The following is a 7,394-nucleotide window of genomic DNA, read 5'->3' as shown; positions in this document are numbered from 1 at the left end:
GGGGGGGGGGGAGAACAAATCTAGCGTTTGATAACTTGTCTTAAATGTGAGCATTAGCTACAGGTGTGTCAAGCTGTGCCTCCTTGCTGAGCATGCACCATGTAAAATGCAAACTACCAGACATTGTGATGATTTCTACAGCAAACCTAGGTTTTAAAACCGTATAATGTTATTTGTGGGGTTCATCAGTGGTGATAAATGATCTTAAGTCTATAGTTTATTAAAATGTAGAGTCATTAATGTTTAATTGTGATTAATTAGGCTAATTATTCAAAGTAATCCTAAAAACTTGTGGTCCCAAATTTGTTTGTGTCCTCCCCAAGACAAACAGAAAATAATTTTGTATATGAATTATTGACTCATGAAATCCCTTTGTTTTTGTAAGCATCACATAGGCTACTGATACAGGAGGCTAGTTTATCAGGCACCTGTGTTTCAAACCATGTCTCACTGCAGACATGCTGCAACAACAGATTAATGCTTAATATAAAATAATTTATCTAAATCAACACAAGAAACAATATTTAATGTGGTTAAAGCAGGAAAGCCAATAAACTGGTCTGCAATAATATATAATGAACAGTATGTTCTGTCCACAGCTGCTTTATACAAGGCTATATGAAAAGCTTCTCCTTCAGTTCATCAAATCCCTGCAGCATCTGAAGGCAGCACCATTGTCATGTTAATAAATACACAGTCTCTGAGAAGTGCCACCAGAGTGCTGTACCTTTACACACCACCCTTACACACTGCTGTTCACATTGTTTACCATCGGTACTTCATACCTTCAAGTATGTATTTGTGGATCAGCTTTTCTCATTTAATGTTATCTCTGTTAAATCATCACACCTGTAGGCATGAGCTGCTCTTCCCTTTTGTTTTGTGTCTTAAATGTGCATGTGGCATGTCAATGATATATTAAATGATTTTAAGTCATTATAAACACCTGGACTTTGATAGCTCATATGTTGCAGCCAAATTTCTGCTCATGTTCAAAACTTTCTGCACATGTGTTGTCGTAATATAATGAGAATAAAGTTGCAATTTAATGAGAATAAAGTCATAATATTTCAAGCAAAAGATCTATCTGTCCCAGTAGGCTAGTGTGCATTACCTTTTGGCTCGCCTAATATGGTTGTTTTCTCTTCAGACAGTCTGGCAGACATGTTACCTTGTTTGGGACTCTCTGGATGAGACAAAGTTTTGGGAAGCGGCTGTGTGCTGCTCTTCATTAGAGGTGGAAAACCGAAACAATGTGAAAACACCTCTGATGAGGCATAAATTGCACCATTGTGTGTTTTTTTTGTCCACACAAATTTTAACTTCACCACATCCAATAAAGGGCAGCTCACAGCCGCTTCCCTCACTGCTCAGTGGAATATGTAGGGAGACAGTCCCTAACAGAGCAAAGGTCTATAAGTGAGGGGGACGCAGAGACAATTACACAAAGATACCAGTCAGAGGAAACACAAACTTTTTATGGATCAAAGTAACTGTAGCATACAGCAGCCTCTGACTGTCAGGAAATGCTAAAACATGCACATATGACTCGAAGCAACCTTTTTGAATTCATTTTCAGAATCAGTGGGCCTAATACTCTGTTGTGGTGACAGATTAGACATTTGCCTTTTGGTTGAAAGCTACTTTTACTGTGTTTACTACCCCCACGTGTTCCCCATGTCCCCCTGAAACCTTCACCGATATGCTCACAGACACCAACAGACAGTCAGAGAGAAACAGGGGGCACATCACCTGTGTCATCTAAAGATGCGGTCTTGAAGAGGGACAACTAGAGGTGTAAAATTATGGAGAAAAAGCTGAGGAAAAGTCTGACATATGTGAGACTAAAGAGCAGAATGAAGAGGCACCTCAAGCATTTTACTCAGAAAAAAATACTAATTTCGTAAAAATTTCCTAAATTCTTCAAAACGATTTATGCCAACATAGTTTTTGTTCCTTCCAAAACATATAACAATAACAATATCTCAACCTACATCATTATATTCCACTTGTTTTAGCAAAATTAAAGATTGAATATACTAGTGCTTGTTTGTGATGCACTTTTTTGTGCAGGCTGTAAACTGGGTCACCAAATCAAACAGATAAATTCACTGCCAAAATTCACATCTCAATTAGTCTATTCACTGGACAGTGTGCCTTCAACTCATAAATGGCAGGAAAATAAAAATCAGATAATCCAGTGATGTGCACCTACAATACATTAGTGCGGTTAGACAGTGACTACACCTAAAGGCTGTTTTATTAAAGCTTAAGCCAAGACAGCCCACTGCTGACCATTACTCATACAAAGTAGTACAGTATGTGTAATGGTTGTTGACTGTAAAATCCACCAAAACAGACAGTGTATTGTTTTCATCTATTAGATAAACCAGCAATTTTACTGCATTGCTTAGACTACAGTGTTGTCCAAAAACCTATGCAGATCCATTTGTAGAAAATTTGTACCCTCAATAATATATATTTATTTAACAGGATTTACATTTCAGTCATGATACATCAGTGAAGGAGTGTTGGCATGTAGCCAGAAAACGTGCAAGAGTTTTTTGACATCAGCATAAGCACAATACAGTATATTTTTGTGTATTACAAAGCATGCTGTTTTCATGCACTGTTCATACATATACCCACGAAAAGGAATGCACCAGAATTTGTATATAGCCCACATTATCATGAGCTAATATTTTGTGTATTACCCACGTAATCGTAAAGGCTGCAATGACGTGACCAACGCACTGACAGGACTAAAGAAGAAAGTAGTATTAACATCAAAAGTCCGTGTAACAAGACAGGATGGAGGGGTTGGATGGGTCAAACAAATACAGGACTTTATCCCAGTAGACCAGTGTTCGTGTCTCCTGTGAAACTAAATGAACTTTGATTTATTTTAAGGTGTGTTGTCATGTGGTCTCGTTACGTTAAATACATAACTTTACATTAAGTAACGTGGCAACATCCAACCATGTTTCTTTTCCTAAACTCAACCAATGAAATATTACTTTCCTAAACCTTAGATGTAACTTTACATTAAGTGTGTAACTTCATGTTAAGTATGTAACCTGACAATGCCCAACCATGTTTCTTTTTCTAAACGGAACCTGTGTAACTTTACAGTGAGTGTGTGACTATGGCCTCTAGTTTCGCAGACTGGGCGAGGCGGAGGCGCAGTGCACCTGCGCTTCGCCAACCGGGTGTGGCCAGGTGGATTTTGCAAGTTTGGCACACCGTGCGCGCTGGCGCAGCTACTCCTCTTTCCCAACTCCGTCCCTCCTACCTGCGCAAGTCGGAAAGAGGGAGGAGAGAAGGTGTGGAGTGGGTTTTACACAGCCGATTCACATCACACCAATCAAATGAGCCCCTCTTCTCGCCCTTAACTGCGCCACGCGAAGGCGTAATGAGAGTTTACTCAATTCGCCATGAAGAGAGCAGCAGCGTCACACAGCCAAACTCCTCCTAGGAGGAAACTGATGTTTTGGTCCGGGAGGTCCAAGCTCGCAGTGTCCAAATATACGGAACTGCGAGCAGACCTCCACGGGTTTCAATTACGCGTGCCAAGCGTGCCAAACGTGCCAAACGGTGCCAATCCTCTTTGATCTGACATCAGATGTGACGGGACAGTCGATATAGAGATACATTTATGTGCTGATTGCAGATAGTTGCATTGAATAGTGGTTTTTGTGGGTAGTCATTGCATTGTTAATGTGCCTGACATTCTGGAAACTTGCCTGTGAGGTTTTGGTGACGTGTGTGCACTGTCCGCCGGTCAACCAAACTTCCGCTACATCGGCTGCGCTCCGCCTACGCTGACAGTAGACCTGGTTTCAGCTGGCGTGCTTTTAGCGCACCTTCGGCGAAGCCTTTTGGCACAAAACTGTCACTGCGCCAAGCTGGATCTGTCGACACCTCCCCCTGCTGCGCCGCCACACCCATCTCAGCACACCTCGGTCTGCCAAACTACCAAACTGAGTGCGCCTCGGGTTGCGCTGCTCGAAACTAGATCTGCACAGGGTTTGCCACCCTGCGCCACCCTGCACCGCGCCGGGAAACTAGAGGCCAAAATGTTAACTACGTAACTAGGGGTGCTAATTTGTTAGATATCATGTGAACCATTGTATGCGCATTTTCATAAGATCTCATGCGAATGTTAAGTATGTAACTTTGCATTAAGTACATAACTTTACGTTAAGTACGTAACTTGATGATGGCCAACCATGATTCTTTTCCCAAACCTAACCAGTAGGGGCGCTAGTTTGTGGGACGCTAATTCATTAGATATCATACAAGCTGCTGTATGAGGATATGTATAATACTAATAATAATAATAATAATGATAATAATAATAATAATAAAGCACAGTTCTTACAGCAAGTTCAACTCAAGGTGCTTCACATAATAAAATGAGAAAACACAGATAAAAGACTGAAGACAGAAGAAAGTATATACACCAAATTAGGTTTGATATCAATCAAGTAAAGTTATATGTTCTTCTTTTTATTTGAAACAGTATTAACATTTCCCACACAAACTGTATAAATTGCTGGAATAAATTAGTTACAGGATATATCCAGTAAACAAACAACATATGGTATGAGCTTGACAGCTGATTCTTGACCTTGGAAACTGCAACTGACAAAACTCTCAACTGCCGTAGGTCACTATGTTTTTTTGGGGTTTTTTTTGTAGATTTTAGCATCTGATCAAACTCAATCCGCAGGTGAAGACTGTGTGATACAGTTGGAAGCTAAGTAAGTAGACCTTCTGTTCATGAATTAACTGCAATGCTTTTAGGCCAGGAGGAAAAAAAAGTCGTAGAGTAGTTGAAGGTATCACTATTAGGCCAGCAATTGGGCTTGTAAAGTTCCGCATCATTTCTCAAGTTAAAACATTCCATATTTTTAACTTCAGGTAATCTTCTCAAATTTGGATGTCATTACGAAGGAGTCTACTTGATGTGAATAGCCTACCTTCTTGAATTGAACTCTTCAGCTGAAATTAAAGCACTTGAACTACTTGTAGGTCATTTCTACATCATGTGTTCAAGTTGTACGTTTGCGGCATAAAGTGATGTTCACATACAAAATGTTTTGAGGGATATACTAGAGCTGACGTGGGAACTGCACACACATACTGTGCATATACGAAAATGCATTTGTGAATTTAAAACAGCAGTACAACTTCCTGTCGTAGTTAAGAGTAAGAATGAAGTGAGCGAGTGAATAGATAGATAGAGACAGAGTGAAAGAAATGAACTGCAACCCATAGCTGCAGGAGGGATGGAGGGAGCATGGGAGAGGGATGTTGTTGAGGTTAGAGGTGTTGATGCTGCAGAGTGGAAGCAAGCTACAGCCAGGGAGCCAAAGGAGGAGGAAAAAGAGAATCAGTGTGTTTTGGGACTCGAGACGATAGCGTGGGAGAAGGTGAAGGCTTGTTGTTCAGTGGGACCGAGGGAGAAGAGCGGGTGGGGTGAGGGGGAAGGAGAGGAGGAAGAAGAGAAAGAGTGATACCTTAAGGGAGCAGAGAGAGATGTATAAGGGAGGAGAGGTTGCATTGCTGGCGTATTGGGAGTAAGAGAGCAGAGGAATAACAAGCTTCAGCCTACTTATGTACAGTATGGTGTCTTTCTGTGTGTGTGTGTGTGTGTGTGTGTGCGTGTGCGTGTGTGTGTGTGTGTGTGTGTGTTAGAGAGAGAGAAAGGGAGAGACTTCTGTCTTTGGAATGGGATGACAAATGTGCCAGACATGAAAGACCAGAGCACATACAAACCCTTAGGGAGCCACTTTACCTGCACACACTCTCACACTCACACACACACACACACACACACACACAGACACAAAGCAACAGCTCACACATATGCACAACAGTGGCTTCAGGGGATTCACGCTAACACACACAAATTTGTATTACTATACTTATGAGGACCCTCAGTAACTAGATGCAGTTTTTAGCCCCAAAACCTACGACAACTGTAACCACCACAACTGTGCCTACCTAACCTCAGCAAGACAAGTGAGTCCCTAGTATGTGTAATGTGAACAGTGACATTCATAATGACAAATGCACAGAAGAGGCAAACTCCATTCTCATCTGCCCTGTTTCTGGCTGCAGCAGCAGGCAGCTGTTACAGATAAGAAAAAAGAACAGAGGTGTAATGACAACTGAAAACACAGAGGTCATATCCTTGGTATTTTTATGAGACATTAAAAAGTACTCAAGTTTACACTTACAGAAAAAGCATATTTATCATAAACATTTATTTATCACTTATTATAACTCATATGGAGCACAATTTCACCTTTTCATCATTCATTCATTTGCACATGTGAATTTTCAGATTTTTTTTGCATATGAAATGTGAAGCATAGAAAAACAATATTCAACTGCTGTAACATTGTTTCACATGCGATAATTTCATTTACAGGCATATGTAGAATCAGAATCCAGTGTATAAGTAAGTTTTTAATCGATTTGCTTTGGTGTATTGGTGCCTAACATAAACACTGTTAGAGAAAATTCAATTAAAAGTAAAAGCAAGTAATGCAAAAAATAAGAAACATGAATTTACAATAGAATAAAATTACATATAAATATGTACAATATATTTTAATCTGAATTAAAAGCTGTGCAATTTTTTTAAGAAGTGGCAGTTTGTGCAGAAATATGCAAATTGTCCAAGGAATGAGAACATTTAAAAGAAATGGATTCACAAAGAGGCATTTGTGCTGTCAAAAATTTTGTGAAATGTTAAAATTCACATGTGAAAGTATGAATTTCATGTGAGATATTCATTATACGCAATCACTGTTTCTCTACCAGATTTAGATTAGGCAATGAAAATTTCAGAAAACTTTAACTCAAATTCTAATTTTAGGAATCCATTGAAGCCACCAAAATGTATAAGTGCGGGGTCTCAGAACACTGTCTAAAATCTAACGACCCTGTAAGAAAAAGAACCTCTGATAAACCCACTGTACTGTACCTGCTCAGCACGGAACAACACACAGACTAAGTTTGTGACAACATAGTAGACATAGGTGAGTATTCAGCAGCTTTAGCAGACAGATATTTTGCTCTGACCCAATCACCCGAATACATTTTGGCACTGTATGTTTCTGCAAATTATGCATATGTTACATATGTATGTTTCATTTGTTGTGGATATGATCAAATCTTGGGCTCTAGTTTCCCGGCACAGCGCAGGGTGGCGCAGGGTGGCGAACCCCGCGCAGAGCTAGTTTCGAGCAGCGCAACCCGAGGCGCGCTCAGTTTGGTAGTTTGGCAGACTGAGGTGCGCTGAGATGGGTGTGGCGGCGCAGCAGGGGGAGGTGTCGACAGATCCAGCTTGGCGCAGTGACAGTTTCGTGCCAAAAGGCTTC

This window comes from Epinephelus moara, chromosome 14, assembly GCF_006386435.1.
Source record: "Epinephelus moara isolate mb chromosome 14, YSFRI_EMoa_1.0, whole genome shotgun sequence".
NCBI classification, from domain to species: Eukaryota; Metazoa; Chordata; class Actinopteri; order Perciformes; family Serranidae; genus Epinephelus; species Epinephelus moara.
The sequence above is the reverse complement of the archived record's forward strand: the minus strand, read 5'-3'. Positions refer to the sequence as shown.